The sequence below is a fragment of the Saccopteryx bilineata genome, chromosome 8, assembly GCF_036850765.1.
Source record: "Saccopteryx bilineata isolate mSacBil1 chromosome 8, mSacBil1_pri_phased_curated, whole genome shotgun sequence".
In the NCBI taxonomy this organism is placed as follows: Eukaryota; Metazoa; Chordata; class Mammalia; order Chiroptera; family Emballonuridae; genus Saccopteryx; species Saccopteryx bilineata.
The window spans coordinates 51,998,500-52,023,078 of NC_089497.1; the positions used below are offsets into that span (position 1 = coordinate 51,998,500).

Below are 24,579 nucleotides of genomic sequence, written 5' to 3' on the forward strand. Positions count from 1 at the left end.
TAAATAATGTTCACAACATAATGCTTTGCATACAAGTTTATCAAAAAAGAATGGTCCAGAAAGAAACGTTTTATGAAGTACAATAATTCATGACTTTTGACCTAAAATGGACTCTTAAATATTCCTCTTCCAATTTAAATGTCACTTATACATCGTACTTATAGCAAATAAAATCCAATTAATTATGAGATTTGGAATAAAAAACTTGAAACACATATAACATCATTCTCTTCTAATAGAAGGGCAGAAATTAATTTTTTTATTTGGACAATTAAATTTACAGAAATTAACTTTAATGTGTTTTCTAAAAAGGGAGAAAAAAATTTAAAAATATAATCATGACTGGCAAATGAATCTGAGTTTATATATCTCAACCAATACACATCTTTTTTAGTTGGTATTGTATGGAACACTTAGAATTCCTGATTAAAGTGTATGTTTTTCTCAGGCAAGGCAAGTTTATGTAGAAAACAAAGATTATAAAGGCAATATGACCAAAACATACACATTCAGTTTTTTTAAGTGATACATTTGACATTAAGCTTAGAAGCATAATTGCTGTAATACATAAAAAACTTTCATTTTTCCAATACTGCAAAGTATAGTAGTATATTTTCAAATAGTAGAATATATTTTTTGCACTAGAGTTTTTTTAAAGAAAGTTGGGATTTTAGGTATGTACATTTAAAAAATGTATTGATTGATTGTTTTATTAGAGAGAGGGGCAGGGAGAGAGAGAGAGACAGGAACATCAATCTGTCCTGTGTGTGCCCTGACCAGGGATTCAACCTGCAACCTTGGTTGGGTTGGAACACTGCTCTAACCAAACGGAGCTCTCTGGCCAGGGCTGCACGAAATTTAGAACGGCAAACTATTAGCTATAACTGTATTAACTGTATGAAGAAAGAAGTTCACAAGGAGGCTAAAATATAAAACTAAGAGTAATTTTAAATCACTAAGCATAATGATTGCATTTAACCAAAAAAAAAAAAAAATCCCCGAACTAGTAGTTCTGAATACACTTGTTTTGTGTTAGTAATGTGTATAATTCATTATATTGCTACCAGTTTGATAAATATACTGACATTCCATAAGATTTGTTTTTCTGGTTCTTCCCTATATCCTCCCCAATAGCAGTTGGAATTAATTTTCTTTTGAGTACAAAGTAAAATAATGTTTATATATTTTTTTATCTGAGTCGTATAAAAGGTGACTTCTTACTTTCATTTTTAAAAGTTGTATTTGAGGCCCTGGGTGGTTGACTCAGTGGTAGAGCGTCAGCCTGGCATGCAGGAGTTCTGGGTTCAATTCCCCGCCAGGGCACACAGGAGAAGCACCCATCTGCTTCTCCACCCCTCCCACTCTCCTTCCTCTCTGTCTCTCTCTTCCCCTCCCACAGCCAAGGCTCCATTGGAGCAAACTTGGCCCGGGCGCTGAGTTTGGCTCTATGGTCTCTGCCTCAGGCGCTAGAATGGCTCTGGTTGCAACAGAGCGATGTCCCAGATGGGCAGAGCATCGCCCCCTGGTGGGCATGCCGGGTGGATCCCGGTCGGGCACATGCAGGAGTCTATCTGACTGCCTCCCCGTTTCCAACTTCAGAAAAATACACACACACACACAAAAAGTTGTATTTGATTTTTTGGACCTTAATTAAAATTTAACATTTAACCATATATTTCTTTGCTATTAGGTATAGTCTACATTTTAATAAATTAGAAAGGGTTATTAACAAAGTAAATCTTGATTTCATCGTGTTTTAAGTATGATTTTTTACTTTTTAATGAGAAAAAGATGATGAAGGAAACTGTTCATCTAGTTCTTCTTCACTCAACCATTTTGAAAGAAAGATTTAAATAAGGGTGGGTCAGGTCAATGATGTTGGTACTCTTATCTTTACAGAGGAGGAAAAATATAAAATAAAGAAAGTTATTGCTTTCCTAAAGTCTCAGTTATTTTCTTAAGTCTTTCTTTAGCTTCAACGGAAATTTCTCATAGCACTTCTTACAGACTGGGTTCATATTAAACTCCACACATTTATTCTTGAGTGTTAATTTTGCGTTGCAGGCAGAACAGGCAAAACAGTTCCCACATCATGCCTTATTAACAACAGAGATCATGTCACCGTCCATGACGAGGTGACAGTGAAAACAAATACCACCAAATAGCTGGTTACAGTGGTTTTCATAATAGGCCGGCCTTTCCTTTCATAATGGCGATGTCCAAGAAATGGGTTTTCACACTTGGCACAAACAAAATGCCCCACATGCCACTGCTTGCACATGGCATTTACCATACGCCCTTCAATGGGCCGTTGACAGATGCCACAGATAGGGAACCTGTTTCATCGTGGCACGGCAAGCAGCCAGCTCTCCTTGCAGCTCCCAGGCATTGGCAGTCAGCTCCTTCCCACAGTTGGCAAAGTTGAAATGGTCTGGATGGTCATTCTTGAATATCAGAGGTTGCTCATCAATGATGATGTGGCATTTCTAGCAGATGTATTTTCCAAGGCTCTTGACTTTCTCATGATTATGACAGGGGCGACACAGATGTCTCCTGGCATTTAAATTTTTTATTTTATTTTATTTTATTTTATTTTATTTCATTTTATTTACTTTAGTGAGAGGAGGGGAGGCAGAGAGACAGACCCTGGCATGCACCCTGACTGGGATTCACCTGGAAAGCCCACTAGGGGGTGCTGTTCTTCCCATCCGGGGCCGTTGCTTCGTTGCAACTGGAGCCATTTCTTAGTGCCTGAGGCAGAGGCCATAGAGCCATCCTCAGCACCAGTGGCCAACTCGCTGTTCAGTACAAAAGAAAAAAAAATCCCAAGGTATACCACTTGAAAACTTGAAAAACACTGAGAACAAACTTTTAGAGAGAAGAAAATAAAACAAAAGATGAAGAACCAGCATGGTTTCAGATTTCTCAGTATCAACATTGGAAGCTTAAATGAAGCAAAAACTTTCAAAATTCCAGTAGAAAGGGATTTCTATGAATATTAGCAAGAGCTTCTGATCATTGTAGACTACAATTCAAGTACTTTTTTAAAGAAAAGAAAAAATTAGTTTCTGGTTGGTTTGCTTAGTGTATAGAATGTTGGCCTGGCATATGGATGTCCCCAGTCAGGGCACACAAGAGACACAACCACCTGCTTCTCCCTCCCTTCTGTCTCTCCCTTCTCTCCCCTTTCCCATCTCTCAACCAGTGGTTCGACTGGATCCAGCATCAGCCTGGTTGCTGAGGATAGCTGGGTTTGTCTGATTGCATCAGTGTCAGGTGCTTAAAATAGCTTGGTTGATTTGAGCATTGATCCCAGATGGGGTTGCTAAGTGCATCCTGGTCAGGGTGCATGCGGGAGTCTGTCTCACTATCACCCCTCCTCACACAAAAAAATAAAAAGTTAAATGTAAGTACAAGTTAATATTTCTATATGAGTTTCATATCTATCATAACTTTTAGACCATATGTTGCTAAAAGAGCTTCTGGGTCATTTTTACCTGTTAGTTATAGAAGTTAGAAAAGCTTGTTGTTATTAAGTTGGCCTGGATCAGTCAGGGTTCTCTAGAGAAACAGGACCAACAGGATGTGTATCTATAGAGAGTGATTTATTTATTTATATTTATTTACTTACTTATTTCTTTCTTAAGTGAGAAGCAGGAAGGCAGAGAGACAGACTCCAGCATGCACTCTGATGGGATCCACCCAGCAAACCCCCTATGGAGCAATGTTCTGCCCATTGCTCTGTTGCTCAGCAACTGAGCTATTTTAGTGCCTGAAGTCAGGCCATGGAGCTATCCTCAGTGCCCTGGTTCAACTTGCTCCAACCGAGCTATGGCTGCAGGAGGGGAAGGGAAGATAGAGAGAGAAGGGAGAGAAGGAGCAGTGGAGAAGCAGATGGCCACTTCTTCTGTGTGCTTCGATTGGGAACTGAACCCATGACATCCTCAAGCCAGGTCAACGCACTGCCACTGAGCTACTCAGCCAGGGCCAGTAGTGATTTATTGTAAAGGACTGTGGGAGTGTGGTGAATCCAAAATTTGATAGGGAAGGCTGGCAGGCTGGAGACTCAGGGAGGAGTTGCAGTTTGAATCTAAAAGCAGTTTGCTGGCAGACTTTCTGCTTTGGGAAGGTCAGTATACTATTTAGACCTTCAAGTGAATGGATGAAGCCCATCTACATTAGGGAGAGCAATTAGCTTTACTCAGAGTTCACCGATTTAAATGTTAATCTCATCCAAAACAACACATTCATAGAAACATCTAAATAGTGTTTGACCAAGTTTCTGGGCATCGTGGCCCATCCCAGTTGATAAAATTAATCATCACAACAACCAACCAGTTATTCCAGTTCCTGAGTGTGCTGCCTCTGACTTGGTCGGGGGAAGAACTGCTCTGTCACACAACAATCAGTTGGTTTGTTGTTTAGGGTTTGCATAAATAGAGAGAGTGGAAGAGAGAGAAAGGACACCAAAATTTAAAAGTTGAACAAAGTAAAGCAATCAAATGTAAGTATATTTTTAAGTCAAAAGGCAGTAAACTAAATCTTTAGTGATTACTAAACATATAAGGTAAAGGAAATAATAAAAAGAGTTTAGATTTATAAAAACAAACAAAAATGCAAGGCAATAAAATAAGAGAAACAATCCAAAAATGCATGCAGAAATGAAAGACACACGTCTATATTATTAAATGATCTGAATATTATTACTTAAGTCAACAAATAATGATTTATTCAATAATTATTGACTATATGTTGGACTTTATATTAGACACTGAGGATATAGCAATAAATAGATGAAGTTCCTGCCCTCAAGGACTGCATAATCTAGCAGGGGACAGAGACATTAAAGAAATAATTATAAAATTAATGAATCAAAATTTCAACAAATATTAATGGAGAAATAGAGGGTGCTATAAGATATACTTCAATCTAAAATGGGCAGGAGAGGAGATTTTTCCTTTCCTATAGAAGTATGTCAAACAGAATAAGATTTTTAAAGTGTCAGTTTATGTTACAATAGAAATCATATTGCAATGTAAGTGCATCAAATCAACCTATTGAACACCTTAACTTACACAATGTTATCTGTTCATTGTACGTCAATTTTTTTAAAAAAGTTTTTCTGTTTTAAAATATACAAAGGTATCCTGACCTGTGGTGGCGCAGTGGATAAAGCATCGACCTGGAAATGCTAAGGTTGCTGGTTTGAAACTCTGGGCTTGCCTGCTCAAGGCACATATGGGAGTTGATGCTTCCAGCTCCTCCCCCCTTCTCTCTCTCTGTTTCTCTCCCTCTCTCTCTCCTCTCTAAAAAAAAAAAAATGAATAAATAAAAAAAAATTAAAATATACAAAGGTAAAACGAAAGTGTTTAAGGAGAAATGAACCTGTTTCTGAGTACGAAACATGAGCTAGTGACAGACCCACGCTCCCACCTTAAGCAACCAGAAAATAGGGACAAAAATAGAGAAATCATCTATTTCCAGGCAGAAGAGAGCTGCTGAGTCAGCGGGAACTGGAGAGGTGCTGTCTCCACAGAGGGAGACACTTGGAGAGGGAGAGCGGACTTCGGCAGCCGCTTTACCCAGGGCTTACTTGCTGATTCTGGGCGTGGGTCACAGGCTGATCATTCCAGGCGTTGGAAGCGGGGGGGGGGGCACCAACCAGTAGAGCTGTTGGAGATTTGGGAGGTCTCCTTAGGACACCAATGAAATTCTGGGGATACGAGAGGCTGAGTTTAAAAATAGAAACAGAAAACCTCTGAAAGAAGAGCAGAGCCTTCAGACATTTTGTGAAACGTAGATTAGAATTACTGAATTTACCAGCGGGATTTCTGCTCAGAATTTGAGCCTTACCAGGATTGCAACTCAGCCTCCATGCAGCATGAAGTATTATTAGATTCAGGTGACCAGCCTCAATTAGAAAACAGATGCTTTAACCTGACCAGGTAGTGGAGCAGTGGATGTAGTGTGGGCCTGGAATGTAGAGGACCCAGGTTCAAAACCACGAGGTCCCTGGCTTGAGCACAGGCTCACCAGTTTGAACTTGGGGTCGCTGGTTTGAGAATGAAATTATAGACATGACCGCCAGCTGGCTTGAGCCCAAAGGTCGCTGGCTTGAGCAAGGAGCTACTGGGTCAGCTGGAGCTTCCCGCTCAAGGCACATATGAGAAAGCAATCAGTGAACAACTAAGGTGTCGCAACAAAGAATTGATGCTTCTCATCTCTCTCCCTTCCTGTCTGTCTGTCTCTGTCTCTCTCTCTCTTGCTAAAAAAAAAAAAAAAAAAAGAAGATGCTTTATAAAATTAAAATGTAATATAATTTAAAAAATTTAGTGTAATTTTTACTTTATATGGGAACATAAATGAACAAGAATATCAAACAGTATTTCAGATTCAAAATGGGTCATGAGAAGAATTTGTCCTAGCAGACATTAAAATGTACTAGTGGTAACCAATTTGAAGCCCTTGGTATACAAGAATAGCAATAATGAGAATATTCAAAAGATCCACACTTTTCATCATATTCTCCAAAATATTCAAGGTGTCTTAAAGTTAAATACTTAAAAATCAAAAGAAATACCCTTCTACATATGTGAATAGACTAACACAAGGGAAAATTACTTTTTGACTACTGCTGGAATAGAAATTAAAAAAAAAAGATGGACAGACTCATTCCTTAGAGAGTTTTACCTTTGATTGGAATGAATACCAATAAAGCTAAAATTTACAAATTCAGAAGAATGGAGACACAAAAGTTTAACTAAAAAGCATAAATGATTAAAAGAGTTCATTCAAGAAGAAACATGATTTTAAATCACAATTTTTAAAACATTTGGTCAACATTGTTGGTAAAATAACTGCAAATTAAACCTAGTGTGAAATTTCATTTTGTACCTAAAAGAAAAAAATTAGAAAATCTTTTAGAAAGTGATAAAACCTAAGGCCAACAAGGCTTCAGGAAAACAGATATGCCCATGCAAAAGTGACAGCAATGTTCCTGGAGCCAGTCTTTCTAAAGGGCAAAATGGGACTTAATGGAAAAAATCATAAATATGCCTAACCCATGACCAAGAAATGGAATTTATCCTGAGGAAATAATATTTAATAAAAAATGTAAGTATACATATACAATGTTTATTTATTTTTTTAAAGACTTTATTCATTTTAGTCAGAGAGAGAGAGAGAGAGAAGGGGGAGAGGAGCAAGAATCATCAACTTCCATATGTGCCTTGACCAGGCAAGCCCAGGGTTTTTTGAACCGGCGACCTCAATGTTCCAGGTCGACGTTTTATCCACTGCGTCACCACAGGTCAGGCCACAATGTTTATTTTATGATAGTAGAACACTATAAGAAAGCTAAGATCCCAACATTGTGGAAATATAGAAACTAACTGTGGTATATCAAAATGATATACTCTAATGATACACTAAAATTGTAAATGTAAAGATGAAATAGGAAATAGAAAACATTTGGTTAAATCACATTACATAAAAGGAAGAATACCAAATTGTGTGTGCACACTCATAATAACTATAAAAGGACCACAAATAAGGATAAGCACAGGAGGCAAGAGCACAGATACAGGGAATGTATCTAGTTGGCTTAAAAGCAACAAGACTTGTAGTGAGTTATTCTGTAAAGTTGTTAAAATTAGGTTTTAAAAGAATTTAATATTGCTATAATGAGAGCAGGATTTTCTTTGCAGGGCATAGGATAGACTTATAGAAGTAGTTATTTGCTGCCTTTTAACTGGACAGATGGAAAGAGAATAGTGTTTCCTTTTAGTAATGTGAACCTTGGTGAATCTATACTTCCATAAAAAATGGAAAGCTCAGAGATAAATATGGTCTGAGTGAGTCACCTCACTAGAGTAGAATGTTCTGTAGGGGAGGAAAAATATTTTTCCCTCTACTCTTCTGAGTTCTTGGCTGAGGAATTCCTATAATGAAAGAAAGCTTAACAGAAAAGAAAAACAAACATGTTTATTAACATGTATGCCTCATGTATACCTGGGAGAGACCCAGGGAGAATGAATAACTCCTGAAGATGGCTTAGAATTCAGACTTAGTGCCATCTTAATAGCTAAAAGGGTGGGATGTGTGTGTGTGTGTGTGTGTGTGTGCGTGTGTGTGTGTATGAGAGGGGGGGGTGATGCAGGTCTTTTAGAGAATAGTAAATTATTTTTAGAAAAGATGAATGGGCCTTAGAAGAGTAAAATGATACATATGACTTCTAGACTCTCCTGTGAAGAGTCAATCTTCCCTGATTCAAGAAACTCCTGGGGAGGGGTTTACGACAACTGAGCTCCTTTTGGAGGATCTGTCTTTGGATAGATAAGGGGAGTTCAGAGCAAGCTGCTTCCTGCATTTGCTGATTTATAAGTCCCTGCAGTTCAAAATAATCAACATTCCAAAGCAGCATATTTTGGCGGTGGTATGTCTTAAACCCCGACAGTCCTATTTTGGGCTGACATGTTTTACTACCCTTCAGCTCCAACTGAGACTGTTAGCAAAAAAGGAATGTTTCTTAGTGAGCAGAAAGGGACTACTAGGTCCTAGCCACCTGCCAGAAAGTAATTTGAGAAATGGGACTGAAGTAGGTGGAATGGTGTCCCCAAAAGAGATATCTTGAAGTCTTAACCCCCACACCTGTGAACGTGACTTTTAGAAACAGTCTTCACAGAAGTAACTAAGCTAATATGAACTCATACTGGATTAGGATAAACCCTAATCTGATGACTGGTGTCCTTATAAGAAGACAGAAATTTGGACACAGGCACACACCAGGAAAATACCGAGCGCCAACGGGGCAGAGACTGGAGTGAAGCAGGTACAAGCCAGGGATGCCAAGGAAGTGGGGCAGACACCAGAAGGTAGGAGAGAGCAGGGGAAGGTTCCACCCTCGGAGCTCCCAGTGGGAGCAAACACTGCTGACACCTAGACTTCAGATTCTGGCTTCTAGAACTGTGAGAGAATAACTTGCTGTTGTTTTAAGCTTTGTTATTGTACTTTGTTACAGCGGCCCTAGGAATTTTTTTTTTTTTTTTTTGTATTTTTCTGAAGCTGGAAACGGGGAGAGACAGACAGACTCCCGTATGCGCCCGACCGGGATCCACCCGGCACGCCCACCAGGGGCGATGCTCTGCCCACCAGGGGGCGATGCTCTGCCCCTCCGGGGCATCGCTCTGCCGCGACCAGAGCCACTCTAGCGCCTGGGGCAGAGGCCAAGGAGCCATCCCCAGCGCCCGGGCCATCTCTGCTCCAATGGAGCCTTGGCTGCGGGAGGGGAAGAGAGAGACAGAGAGGAAAGGGGGGGGGGTGGAGAAGCAAATGGGTGCTTCTCCTATGTGCCCTGGCCGGGAATCGAACCCGGGTGCCCTGCACGCCAGGCTGACGCTCTACCGCTGAGCCAACCGGCCAGGGCCGGCCCTAGGAATTTAATACACAGACTAACTAAATGTGAACAACCTGGTAGACAACTCATTAAAACAATCACCCGACTACAGCTTCCAAGGCAGCAGCAAAATCCCTGACTCATTTGTTTTTAGGAACGCAGCATAGATGGGAGTCCCCACCGGGTCATAGTCTAGGTCGGGGGTTGGTAAAACTATGGACTGTAGACCAAATCCAGCCTACTGCCTACATGCTAGAAATGTTTTCACATTTTTGGGTGGCTGGGGAAAGCAATTTTAAAAAACTTATATTTTGTGACTCTAATGCTGGTGGATGAGGCCATGCAGGTCCTCATTGAATTCAGGCAGATGGTAGAGGAGCTGTGGAGCCGGAAAGCATAGGCCATTACCCATTTATTGGAGGCTTACAAAGATGGGCGAGTGAATAAACAAAGGAAAACTTGTTTTTTGCAGTGAAAGGCAAGGGATCAGGAAAACCTCCCCTCACAGTGGTGGTGGCGGGAGAGCGATCTAGGAGAATCATCTCCGAGGGCAAGCACCCATAGCCTTACATAGACTATACACACGTGGCACTGCCACGTGCTCACACACTAAACAGGCAAAGTGTGTTAGCTCACACTAACACAGCGACACATAAAAATTACATGAAATTCAAGTTTCTGTGTCCTTAATAAGAATTTATTAAACACAGTTATACTCATTTGTTTATGTATATTCTATGGCTGCATAAGGGTAAATATAAATAAAATATTTTAAAAATTAGCCTGTGGTGATGCAGTGGGTAAAGTGTTGACCTGGAATGCTAAGGTCATCAGTTCAAAATCCTGGGCTGGCCAAGGCACATATGAGAAGCTTACCACTCTTCCACCCCCACCCCGCCTCTCTCTCTCTCAAATCAATGAATTTTAAAAATTAAAAAAAAAATTTTATTAAGTGGGAGGCGGGAAGGCAGAGACAGACTCCTGTATGCCCCTGACCGGGCTACACCTGGCAAGCCCCTACCAGGTGATACTCTGCCTGGCTGGGCCACAGCTCTGCTGCTCAGCAACTAAGCTATCTCAGTGCCTGATGCTGAGGCCAATGGAGCTATCCTCAGCGCCTGGGGCCAACTGTTGCTCGAACCACTCAAGCCATGGCTATGGGAGGAAAAGAGAGAGAGAGAGATAGGAAAGAGGGAGGGTGGAGAATCAGATGGTCATTTCTCCTGTGTGCCCCAACTGGGAATTGAACCTGAGACATCCATACATGGTTGACACTCTACCACTGAGCCAACTGGTCAGGGCCGAGACTGATTTATTTTAAAGAACTGTGGAAGTGTTGTGAGTCCAAAATATGATGGGGTAGGCTGGCAAGCTGGAGACTCAGGGAGGAAATACAACCAGCCAGGGCCTAAAAAGAAAAAAAAAATTAAAAATTAATTTGCTCAGGGCCCTGGCCATAGTTGGCTCCATTGTAAAACATCAGCCCAGCATGTGGATGTCCCGGGTTAGATTCCTAATCAGGCCACACAGGAGAAATGACCATCTGCTTCTCCACACCTCCCCTTCCCTTATCTCTCTTTCTCTATCCTTTCCGTAGCAATGGCTTGAGTGGTTCACGAGAGTTGGCCCCAGGTGCTGAGGATGGTTCCATGGCCTCAGCCTCAGGCACTAAAAATAGCTTGGTTGCTAAGCAATGGAGCAATGCCCCAGATAGGCAGAGAACATTGCTCTATAGGGGGCTTGCCCAGTGGATCCCAGTCAGGGTGAATGTGGAAGTCTATCTTTCTGCCTACCCACCTCTCATTAATAAAATAAATAAATAAATAAATAAATTTGCTCAGGCATTAAAAAAAGAAGAAATCTCCCCTCCACTCTTTGTTTTCACTTTAGAAAACTTATGATTGATTGTTCATTCTTCCTCTACCTCTTTGAGATGTATATAAATGTCTTTAAAAGCTAAAAAAGCTTCTTGCCAGTTTTACAACCTAGGATGTTTTCTCAAGGATCTGGGAACCATTTCTTTTAAATATAATCATCAAGAAAGATGGCACCCCATTTTTCAGGTTCCTTGGGAGGACGGGAGCCTAACCTCCACCAGTATCTGGCTCCAAATTGTAACTGTACCTGTCATAGAAACATGAGAAACTTCTTTTGAATAAAGCAATTAGCTAGCACAGATGGACACCGCAATTACTGGATGTATTTAGGGTAAACTTGTGTAACAAATGGTGCTGTCAAGCCCTCTTACTTGAGGACGAGTTACCATTTGTCTTGAGAACATGTGTGTAATGGGTTGTATCTGACTGGCTATATAAAAAGGTGAGATTTCTTTCTGTCCTTGCACTCCCTTTAGTGGATGGCCTGTGATGAGCATCACACTCGGTTTAATGCTTAATCAATAATAAAACTATCTTCTTTCTTTTCTACTTTGTGGAGAGGTTTTCTGGGTTGGCAGAAGATTTGTTTTTTAGTTATATTTCTCCAACAGTTGTTTCTGGTCTGTTTCTACAGCAGATTCGAGTAGTTGTAACAAAGACCATATAAACTATTTATTATCTGGCTCTTAATAGAAAAAGGTTGCTGTTGACTCCTGGTCTAGTTGTGTGCACAAGGTACCTGGAAAAGCTAAATTATTCAGTAAAATAAAGTGAGAGGAATTTGGGGTTTGTGCAGAAGGGGCCTGGGAACAGACAAAGGAATAGAGGAGGAGCTAGCTGGATCTTCAGGCAAGAGGGGCTGGAAGTGACAGTAGATGAGTGAGGTAGGGCAAATGGAAATTTTAGTGAATGGAAGCCAGGAGTCAGTGGTCCTGGCTCCACTTGATTGCTGATACATTGAGAAGTAAACCAACTAAATGTCGGCAAAGCAGCCGATTTTTTTTTCCAAGGAAAGCTGAAAACCTGAGGTTTCATATAAAAACTCACACTGTTAAAATGTGAGCATCGAATTTAAATTTCATAAGTAGGTCTCAGGGAAGGCTTCAGTTTGGTGATCACCAAGTTTAACTTCTGATCTAGAGAGTGAGGGAGGACCTCTCCACGACAACAAGAACGAGGAAATGGTTTGGGTAGGAAATGGCTGATGAATTCCTAGAAATGCATATGCGTGACACTGACTGGGGAGTTAATTCCTACGCTGAGATACAGTTAGTAAGCCTTCGGTGAATGCGTTAGTGATGACCTGAAGGAAAGAAAGAGCGTGGTGTCTTCAGCATAAAAGCAGGGTGGAAACAGGAGCCAGGAAGTCGACTGCAATGTGGACTTTCTCTGGAGAAATGTAGCCCCTGAGGAGTGGTTTAATGGAGAGGGCTCTGGACCTTCCTGCAGTGCCCTGGATGGGAACTTGGGATAATTTGTATAGATATTAGTGGAGAATAATTCAACATGATAGTGAACTTGAGGACTTAATGACTAGCACATAGTAAGCCCCCTATACATTTTGATTCTTGTAATGAGCTGTCATTTTCTGGAATATATCCAGAAACACAGATCACTTGGCCAGGATGCAACACCTGCCAAGAAAGAAACAAAAGAAGCTCAACTGCTTTTCAGCCTAAAAGGAAAAGGTTTGGTGCATGTGGTGGTTACAAAACATATCTGCAAATTCTTTTTTTTTTTTTCTTTCTTTCTTTCTTTCTTTTTTTTTTCTGAAGCTGGAAACGGGGAGAGACAGTCAAACAGACTCCCGCACGCGCCCGACCGGGATCCACCCGGCATGCCCACCAGGGGCGACGTTCTGCCCACCAGGGGGCGATGCTCTGCCCCTCCGGGGCGTCGCTCTGCGGCGACCAGAGCCACTCTAGCGCCTGGGGCAGAGGCCAAGGAGCCATCCCCAGCGCCCGGGCCATCTTTGCTCCAGTGGAGCCTTGGCTGTGGGAGGGGAAGAGAGAGACAGAGAGGAAGGGGGGGGGGTTGGAGAAGCAAATGGGTGCTTCTCCTATGTGCCCTGGCCGGGAATCGAACCCGGGTCCCCCGCACACCAGGCCGACACTCTACCGCTGAGCCAACTGGCCAGGGCCCATATCTGCAAATTCTTAAACACTCCTGGACAGTGTTTAAGAACTGGAAGTGGAGTCCAGTTCTCCTCTCCCTGGATGTTAGCTGGCTTTAGTGAACTGCCTGTAATGAATAAAATGCTGGAGAAGTGACAGTGACTACTTTTGAGGGTTAAGTCATAAAAAATGATAGAGCTTTGCTCCTTCCCCCTCTCTTTCTTTCTCTTTCTCTCTCCCTCTCTCTCTCTCCACACCTTAGGAACTGCACTGCCGGGTTAGAAGTCCAGCTGCCCTGAAGCTGCCCTGAAGCTGCCGTGCTGGAAGACCATGTGGTGAGCACACTGCTGAGAGAGATGCCAGAGGATGCCCAGCTGTTTCAGCTGTGTGACTTATCCCAGTCTAGGCACCAGACATGTGAGTACAATACCCCCTGAGTTGACTCCAGTCTCAGCCACAGCTTGACTACAGACATGAACCCCTGGGAAGATTGCTTAGATGAGCCCGGTCAGCTACCAAAATCTTGAAGGTAATACGGTAGTAAGTGATTGTTCTTGTCTTATGCCGCTAAATTTCAAGGGAGGGTTGTTAAGAAGGAAAAGATAGCTGGAATAATGTACTCAGCTCCCACTGTGTCAAGAATTTTTAAAAGTTAGGCACATTGCCTGATAGAAAAAGAGAGTAATTTATATGGAAGTTTCTTTATGTTCATGCCTTGATTTCATTGATGGATTATGGGATTTAGGGAAGAAGGTGATATGTAGGATGAAGATTTTTTTCATTTTTAATTTGGGAATATAACTGACTTATGGAAACAGAAAAAAATTGATCAAACCTCTTCCACAGATCAAGGACTTCTAGAAAGTAGGGCTTTGAGATTTCTGACTGATGACAGATAGAACATCCAAACACCCTGCATTTGAGACTGCAAGGAGGAAGGACTATTTCAGAAGGACCTTTGGTTGGGCTGTGGAAGACACATGGATTGAGCAGGCAGCACTGGCTCCCAATCACTGATGCTTTAAAATGTCATAGCCATTGACATTACCAGCTGGCTTCTCCGAGGATCAGACTCTGCCCTGAAATGTAAAGTGAAGAATGTTTATTAGGAGTACCCTTGAGCAGCTCAGTCAGCAGTCCCTCCTTAAAAGGAACTTTGTGTGGTGCATCACTGTGCCCACCAGAAGTTGCTAAAAACGTCAAGAGATTAAAACTTTGGCTGAGTATGGATCATCCATTCTGTTTCTAAGTATGACTTTGGAGAGCAAACCTAAGAATTCCAACCACAGCATTGAGTTTCAAATGAAACTGACTGAGCCATGAGAAAAGGAGACTCAAGAAAATATTGTGGCCCTGGTCAGTGGCTCAGTGAGAGAGCATAGGCCCAGTGTATAGACACCTCAAGTTCGATTCCCAGTCAGGGCACACCGGAGAAACAACCATCTACTTCTCTCTCCCGTCACTTTTCCCCTTCTATCCCTCTTTTCCTCCCACAGCTCAACTGGTTCCAGTAGCAGCCCCTGTGCTGAAGACAGTTCAGTTGGTCAGAGCATGACAACCTCAGGCACTAAAAATAGCTCAGTATTCAAGCATCAGCCCCAGACTGTGTTGCTGGGGTGGGTCCTGGCCGGGGCACATGTGGGATCCTGCCTTACTACCTTCCCCCACTCACCTAAAAAAAGAAGAAGAAGAAGATATCATTTCCCTGGAGTTTTAGAGATGATTTTGTGAATCTTGAATTCTGGACTTTCTGGCTATGCAGCCCAATTCTAGGCAGTTTTTGTCAACTTAAGTCTATGAATATATTTTAGTTTCTGATATTTGGATTTGACCACATCTCTCACTGCTTATTGGACTTGAAAAATTTTTTGAAGTAAAATTAGTAAGAACACAGGATTTTATAAAAACAGATTTGGATGTTGCATTGTTAAAAAACCTTTTCTGGCCCTGGCCAGTTGGCTCAGTGGTAGAGCGTTGGCCTGGTGTGCAGGAGCCTGGGTTCAATTCCTGGCCAGGGCACACAGGAGAAGCGCCCATCTGCTTCTCCACCCCTCCCCCTCTCCTTCCTCTCTGTCTCTCTCTTCCCCTCCTGCAGCCAAGGCTCCATTGGAGCAAAGTTGTCCCAGGCGCTGAGGATGGCTCCATGGCCTCTGCCTCAGGAGCTGGAATGGCTGGTTGCAACAGAGCGACGCCCCAGATGGGCAGAGCATCGCCCCCTAGTGGGCGTGCTGGGTGGATGCGGAGTCGGGCGCATGCGGAGTCTGTCTGACTGCCTCCCCGTTTCCAATTTCAGAAAAATACAAAAAAAAAAAAAAAAAAGCTTATTACCTACAAGTATATGGATTGGCTATTCTAAGACACTTCAGTAAGATTCTCTATTCCATAATTAATTATAACTAAAATGCATTAATCATTATTAAAATTATCATCAGTGAACTAGAGTTTTAACTTTTACTAGAAAAGAGCACATTAAGCCCAAAACAAGTCAAAGAAAGGAAATAATAAAGATAAAAGCAGAAATCAATGAAATCAAAACTAGAAAGAGTAGAGAAAAAAAAATCAATAAATCTGAAAGCCAGTTATTTGAAAATATCAATAAATTGATAGACCTCTAGCAGATTAATTAAATATAACAGCATAATTGAAACTTGAGCCAGACACTATGTCATGCTCTTTATATATTTATCTTTTTATCTTATATAATCTTGAAAACATTTTTCTGGCAAGTAATACTATATTTATTTATTTATTTATTTATTTATTTTTATTATTTTTTTTTCTGAAGCTGGAAATGGGGAGAGACAGTCAGACAGACTCCCGCATGCGCCCGACCGGGATCCACCCGGCGCGCCCACCAGGGGCGACGCTCTGCCCACCAGGGGGCGATAATCTGCCCATCCTGGGCGTCGCCATATTGCGACCAGAGCCACTCTAGCGCCTGGGGCAGAGGCCACAGAGCCATCCCCAGCGCCCGGGCCATCTTTGCTCCAATGGAGCCTTGGCTGCAGGAGGGGAAGAGAGAGACAGAGAGGAAAGCGCGGCAGAGGGGTGGAGAAGCAAATGGGCGCTTCTCCTGTGTGCCCTGGCCGGGAATCGAACCCGGGTCCTCCGCACGCCAGGCAGACGCTCTACCGCTGAGCCAACCGGCCAGGGCCTATATTTATTTTTAAAGATAAGGAAACTAAGGTTTACAGATTTTGGTTAATTTGCCTAAGGTCACATAGCTGGTAAAATCTTGAACCCAAGTCTGTGTGACCCTGGCCTGAACCACCATATTATTCTAACTCATAATACCCTGAAGAGGATACAAGGCTGTCCATCCAGAGCTCCAGTTTTGTTGTCCTAGCTGCTAGGAATATCTGCTGCTGACAGGCCACAGCTGCATCTCTCACTGGAAATCAATCTTGGCCTGCAGAGAACGGCCTCCCCCAAGAGATTTCAAGGAAAAGACCTCTTTCTTCAATTTGGGAGAACCACAAAAGTTATCTTAGTTCCAGAGTTCCTCGTAGGATGTTTGAGGCTTCAGATGCAACTGTACGTATTGCAAGTCAGTTTCCCTCTGTGTCCAGACTTGCCTTCCTTGATTGTTTACAGATCAGTCTCGCTAAGGTATTTCTTTTTTTTTTTTTTCAATTTATTTATTTATTTATTCATTTTAGAGAGGAGAGGGAGAGACAGAGAGTGAGGAGAGACACAGAGAGAGAAGGGGGGAGGAGCTGGAAGCATCAACTCCCATATGTGCCTTGACCAGGCAAGCCCAGGGTTTTGAACCGGCGACCTCAGCATTTCCAGGTCGACGCTTTATCCACTGCACCACCACAGGTCAGGCATCGCTAAGGTATTTCTTAATAAACCTCTGGCCCTGGCCGATTGGCTCAGTGGTAGAAAGTTGACCGGGTGTGTGGAAGTCCTGGGTTAGATTGCTGGTCAGGGCACACAGGAGAAGTTGCCATCTGCTTCTCCACCCCCCTTCCCCTCCCCTTCTCTCTCTCTCTCTCTCTCTCTCTCTCTTTCTCTCTTTATCCCCCCCCTCCAGACATGGCTCAATTGGAGTGAGTTGGCCCCAGCTACTGAAGATAGCTGCATGGCCTCTTTCTCATGCACTAAGAAGAGCTCAGTTGCTGAACAACGGATCAACATTTCAGATGGGCAGAGTATCACCCTCTAGTGGGCTTGCTGGATGGATCCTGGTTGGGGTGCATATAGGAGTCTGTCTCTGCCTCCCCTCCTTTCACTGAATAACAAAAAAGAAAAGAAAAAAAGTGTAGTATATATAGCGGAGGCAGAGACAGACTTTACAATCTGCAGTTTTAGCCATCCACTGAGGGGTCTTGAATGTATCCCCTGAGGATAAGGGCGGGGGACTAGTGTACAAAGAGAAATTAACAAATCATGTACCACATAAGAGACTCCATACCCTCACTACTAAGCTTTGTTATTTGGATCACATAAATAGGATACAGTTAATCTGGCTGGAGGGTAAAACTGGACTCAAATGTAGGAGACAGGAGTATTTTCTGCTATAAAGAAACTACAGGTAGGAGAGATGAAGCAACGGCAAGGCCAGTGAGGGACACTGCTATGAGCTGTCAACAGCTCCAGCAGCTGGAGAATGGGTCTATTACCCTGAAGAGGAGATCTGAGCGGAGCATCACTGTCTAAGTATAGCAGACTGTTGAGCTCAGGAGCAAGGTTGCTTGGGTTTGTATCATTCACTAGCTGTGTGACATTGGGGCAAGATATTTAACCTTTTTGTGCCTCAGTTTCCTCATTGTAAAATAGAGTTAAGGCCTGACCAGGCAGTGGCGCAGTGGATAGAGCATCGGACTGGGATGCAAAGGACCCAGGTTCGAGACCCTGAGGTCGCCAGCTTGAGCGCGGGCTCATCTGGTTTGAGCAAAAGCTCACCAGCTTGGACCCAAGATCGCTGGCTCGAGCAAGGGGTTACTCGGTCTGCTGAAGGTCCACGGTCATATGAGAAGGCAATCAATGAACAGCTAAGGTGTTGCAATGAAAAACTAATGATTGATGCTTCTCATCTCCGTTCCTGTCTGTCTGCTGTCTGTCCCTATCTATTCCTCTCTCTGACTCTCTGTCTGTAAAAAAAAAAAAAAAAAAATAGAGCGGTAGAGCGTCGGCCTAGCATGCGGAGGACCTGGGTTCGATTCCCGGCCAGGGCACACAGGAGAAGCGCCCATTTGCTTCTCCACCCCTCCGCCGCGCTTTCCTCCCTGTCTCTCTCTTCCTCTCCCGCAGCCAAGGCTCCATTGGAGCAAAGATGGCCCGGGCGCTGGGGATGGCTCTGTGGCCTCTGCCTCAGGCGCTAGAGTGGCTCTGGTCGCAACATGGCGACACCCAGGATGGGCAGAGCATCGCCCCCTGGTGGGCAGAGCATCGCCCCTGGTGGGCGTGCCGGGTGGATCCCGGTCGGGCGCATGCGGGAGTCTGTCTGACTGTCTCTCCCTGTTTCCAGCTTCAGAAAAATGAAAAAAAAAAAAAAAAAAAAGGAAAAAAAAATAGAGTTAATTTTCTTATAAGTCTGTTGTGAGTATTAATTATTACACTTCATTTTTTTTACTCATTTGTCCTTGTATTATGATTTTCAAGGACATTTATTTCTTCCGGGATATATGTCTCAAAAGTTATAAATAGATTAGTGAATGCTTGTCTTGGTGACTAATTGATTGGAGGAATGAAGTGGAACAATCAGTTTTAACACCTATTTGACTAGGAGAATATTTAGAACATTGCGCTAAGGTGGGCGGGGGGCTGGGAGGGGAGTATACTGATAGCTTTACCTGATAATAGAACTTCTGTTGGGAGAAGGGTTGAGTTTTGTGCTGGAGCTGGCTCATATTGACTAACCAGAGCTGATTGTTTAAAAATAGTCAGAAAATTTGAAAGCCAATTATTAACTACCGTTATTTAGAATTACATTGTATAAACTTATAATAAAATATTCTCTTTTAAAAAATAATACTGAAAATTGATCACTTCCTAATTATTTACTATTATACATTTTACTATTATCTATACTCTTTTTTTTTTTGTTAATTCAGTGAGAGGAGGGAGGCAGAGACAGACTCCTTCATGTGCCCCAACTGGGATCCATCTGGCAAGCCCACTAAGGGGCAATACTCTGCCCAACCAGGGTGTTGCTCCATTGCTCAGCAACTGAGCTCTTCTTAGTGCCTGAGGTGAGGTCATGGAGCCATCCTCAGCACCAGAGGCCAACTCACTCCAATCGAGCCATGGCTGCAGGAGAGGAAAAGAGAGAAAGAGAGAGAGAGAGAAGCATGAGGGGGAGGGGTGGAGAAGCAGATGGTTGCTTCTCCTGTGTGCCCTGACTGGGAATGGAACCTGGGACATCAACATGGCAGGCCAGTGCTCTACCACTGAGCCAACAAACTCGGGCCTATCTGTACTCTTGAGTTATTGATATCTACTGTATCTGTAAGGCAGAAGTATTATGTCAGGGTGTACTACTGGTCATTTCTTCCCCACTTTGCATTCAGTAATATCACACCAGGAAGTTAAAAATCAGCCATGGCAAGAATATTTACATCATGGAATTAGCAAACAATACAAATCAGGGCTTGATTTATTATATTGTTGATTATCTGAACTTAAGAAAGTGATGAGTAATATGTTAATGAGGCAGACTGAATTTAAAGCTCTGTCATGCCTGTAGCTATTGCATTGTAAAGAGCACAAACAAATGAGACTGTTCTTGAAGTATTTGAAAATTATTATCCGATTCAGCAAAACAGGAACTCATGTCACTGACAAGAGAAGTTCTGATATATATCTTCATTGTCTCATTTTCATCTCACTTGTTAATGTAAACAAAATATCAACCAATTTTTATTCAGAATATATTCATTAATTGCAGCCATAGGCTGGCTACAAATATAAACTGGGCAAAAATTTTTGAAACATTATGTGAGAATCTATTGGCTATTTGAAATTTACAATAAAGAGTATTGTGCTATACAATATTTGTATTCATAAAATTTATAATGAACAAAGACATATATGCAAACCTTTTTCTCCCCAGTTCAATGTTTAACATCACATCACTGTTAAATGCATAGCAGGGTATAAAAGTAAAATATTGTATTTTCCTTTTTAAATATGATCTCAATTGTACTCTTTCTGAGACTTAATGCTTGTTTTGAGATATATGCATGTGTGTCTGATCCAGCGGTTACCTACTAGATGATCAGGAAGGACCTTTACTCTGCTTTCCTCTTCATCTCACCCAAACTTGGAAAGATTCAAACTATTTGGGACTCTTCTGCAAAAGCTTCCTTCCACATCCCACCTGATGGTAATATTAGTGAACCTAAATGATTCCTATCTGGGGAAATGTACATTAGGAATTACTGTACTGGCAGAGGGAAAAGTATGGGAGACTTTCTTTGTGGAGGTTTGAAGAAGACGACTTTCCTGGCAGTGGTTCTCAACCTAAAGCCATCCTGTGTTTTGGTCGTTCGACCCCCGCCGGGGTAGCAACCGATGGCTTTAGGCGATCCCTGTGTTTTGGTCGTTCGACCCCCGCCGGGGTCGCGACCCACAGGTTGAGAACCGCTGCCTGAAAGGGACATGAGCACAGGGAGCAAAGCCAGGAACTGGGTGTGTCTACCAGGTGATTCCCTCTGCGGACTGTGGAGTGGAAACAGAGAGGGTGGCTTGTCCCATGGTTTCTGAAGTCATATCCTATTTGGAGAGACTGTACATGGAGTTTCAGGTGCAAAGTGAGACAAAGAAGTGGACATGAGATGCTCACAACTCACTTGTTCAGAACAGATGGAAAGTCACCCTCTCCCTGATATTCACTGCGATGGGAGAAATGGGGAGGGTTGTAGAAGAGTCAAAAGGAGCCTGATGCCGGAAATTTGTATAGGAGGTTGTAGAGAAGCTGAAAGGAAATTTAGATGAAGCGGAGAAAGGGAAGTTCAGTTTGAATATGCAGATACAGGGTTTTTTGTTTTTTTTTTTTGTTTTTTTCCTTTTTTTGAAGCTGGAAACAGGGAGAGACAGTCAGACAGACTCCCGCATGCGCCCGACCGGGATCCACCCGGCACGCCCACCAGGGGCGACGCTCTGCCCACCAGGGGGCGATGCTCTGCCCATCCTGAGCGTCGCCATGTTGCGACCAGAGCCACTCTAGCGCCTGAGGCAGAGGCCACAGAGCCATCCCCAGCGCCCGGGCCATCTTTGCTCCAATGGAGCCTTGGCTGCGGGAGGGGAAGAGAGAGACAGAGAGGAAAGCGCGGCGGAGGGGTGGAGAAGCAAATGGGCGCTTCTCCTGTGTGCCCTGGCCGGGAATCGAACCCGGGTCCTCCGCACGCTAGGCCGACGCTCTACCGCTGAGCCAACCGGCCAGGGCCAAGATACAGGTTTTTATATTAAGATCAGCTGTGGCTATGAGGTGACAGGGGAACCCAGAACAGCAATGTGAACATGCCACTCCTATATTGGAGGGCCACCATCCCCAGGCCCAGAAAGAACACTTACTTCCTTGGAAGAGAATGAATTTCGGGAGGAAGACATCCATCAGAGACAGAGAATTGAGAGAGGATAAACACACTGTGTGAGGGTGTGGGTACAAGTTCAATAGCTTCAGAGAGAAGACAGAGTACTTCAGGGGCTGAAAATAGTTAGAAATTTGCTTCTTGTAGAACTTTCTCTGGCTTTTAAGACCTGCCATCCTGATCCTCTGATAAGTTTGTCCCAATCCACCCAGGGGTGATGAGTGAGGAGCCACTGAGCCATTTCACCCGCAGGTGTTGTAAAGTACCAAAGGCTACAGAATTAATATTTTAGGAGGCTTGGAGAACATTTTATTAACTTGGATTAAGGTGTGCAGAGAAAATTGTGAGAATAGTCTCTGTACTGTGTGATTGGCATAACCAGGATGGCCCTTGGCATTGTATTGTAAATGCAAGGGGAGGAAAACATGGATTCCCAGACATTCCACCACACCTGTGGGGAAAGGGGTGAATGGCTAGCAGGAAGAGAGAAGCCAAAATAAACCTTTTCTTATAGCAATGAGTCATTTGCAGGCATTTGTCCCCACCGAAACTACCTCTCCTATGTAAATGAGTGTGTGACTCTGGACAGAGAGATAGCAAATAAACACTAGATAATATAGGAATGCCTTTAATATGTAAAGAGACATCTTTCTACCATTGTGTTGGCTTGTAAATTTGTTTTCTCCAAAATGATGTATGGTTTGCAAATTGAATGTGGTCCTATCATGTTAAAGGACATATGACTATAACCAATAGTGGTAAGGGGCTCCTAATTGCAATTTTTGCTTCTGTACTTCCCACTTACAAAACTATAAAAACTAAGTAGAACAAAGGGCCGGTGAGCTCTCCGTCAGATTTCTGTCGGAGTTCCCGCCGCTTGGCCAAGCTAGACAATAAAGCTTTGATGTGTAAACTACGGACCTTGCTCCTGTCTTCCATATTTCGGGTCCCTCCGAATTTGGATTAACAATGAGCAGAACTTGTGGGGCTAGGCACATTGCTGATTGTTAATTAAGTTCCTGAAAGAAAAACAGAAATGGCCAGCTAGAGCTTCTACTAGAAAGTTTCAGTTTCACTCTGATTTTATTTCTTGTAAAATGATTATGTGAGGAAAAAGATAACCCTGAACTCTGAGGATAAGAGAATACTGATTTTTGTTGTGGTTTGGGGTGGGACACCTTGTGGGGAAATGGTCACTACTGTGTGGCTGAGAGCTATGACGAGCCCCTTCTGTGTCCTCCCTACTTCCTCGACTGCGTGGGGACCAGGGTGTTTGGATTGGATGATGAACGCCACCTGCAGGTAGAAAACTGAAGAGAAAAAAATCTGAATACTGTTTAGCATTATTATGGACCAGGAACAAGATCCTGGTAAACTCCAGTCCATCTCTGATTCTCTTCATCTCTGAAGTTTAGTTTCATTGTGATTAAGGGACAATATGTTATGTCCAGCCCTGCAGGGGAGAGTAGCTCTAAATTTGGGATTGTCTAAGAGACCTCACCACCTTCTTCACAGAGGAAACAGAATCCACCAGGGGAGGACGCCCATACCTTCCACCAGTAGTCCTTCAGTTACCCACTTCTGCGCTCCACCTCTGCCTTGGTTTTGGTGCAGTGGGAAAAGTGCCCCCTTCCTAAGGCTACCGCTTCCAGGATTGCATCCCACCTTCTCCCACAACCTGTATTTTCAACCTTTCTTCTACTTCTTTCTATCACAACTTAAACATGCCTAAGAATCTTCCATCTTAAAATTATTTAAAAAGCCAGAAAACAAACATAACAACCACTGCCTAATCCTATAACCCCATAAGCTGAACTCCTTTTCCCCCTTCAGTCAGACTTCTGGAAGAACTGACTTTGCTTGTTGTCTCCAACTCCTGTCCTTCCTTTCAGTCCTCTGTCCACTGCCATCTCCATCTCCTGCCCCTCCTAGGAGACTGGTGCTTGCGAGGTCCCCAGCAGTCCAAACGATACTTCTCTCACTCGATGCATTGGTAGTGTTTGAATGATAATCTTTACTTCTCACTGAAAACACTTTTAAATTTATTATTATAGGTCAAGAATCCACACATTCTTAGCCTCTCTCCCGCCTTTCTGGCCTCCCCTTGGTGCTCCCATCTGGTAGATGTCACTATTAGCTAGCCAGCTGCTCACGCCATCTGTGGATGACCGCGGAGTCATCCATGAGCATCTTCTCTTCCTACCCACAGCCTTCAGCCAGTCCTGCAGCCGGGCCTTCAATGTTTATTAAGATTCCTACCATGTGTCAGAAGGTCCTCCTCCTCTGCCAGCACCCTGGTCTTGGCCACTCCCATCTCTCACCTGGAACAATACCGTAGTCACTTGGTGGCCTCCCTGCCTCAACCCTATCTACACACACAGCAGCCAGAGTGACACTGCATGGGTAAGTCCCATTACGGAACTGCCCTCTTCTCAACCCTCCAAGGTTATCCCCCATCATCTTCAGGCCTCAGTTCCTCCGAATTTGTTCCAGGAACACTTGTGTATTCCTTCCAAGAACACTATGCCACTGTCATAACTCCTCTGTGTCCCACAGCTTCCAGAGCTCAGAGGGAGCAAGAGCTGTGTCAGTCTGCCGAATCCATGGGGAGTGTGTGGCACCTTATAAATATTCCATAGAAAGGAACTGTCAGTGTA

At 43.2% G+C, this 24,579-nt stretch overlaps 1 pseudogene; it reads right to left on the reverse strand.

The window, feature by feature from the left end:
- Nucleotides 1–1,949: 1,949 nt before the first annotated feature.
- LOC136311687 (LIM and senescent cell antigen-like-containing domain protein 1) lies at nt 1,950–24,236 on the reverse strand (annotated as a pseudogene).
- Nucleotides 24,237–24,579: the final 343 nt, after the last annotated feature.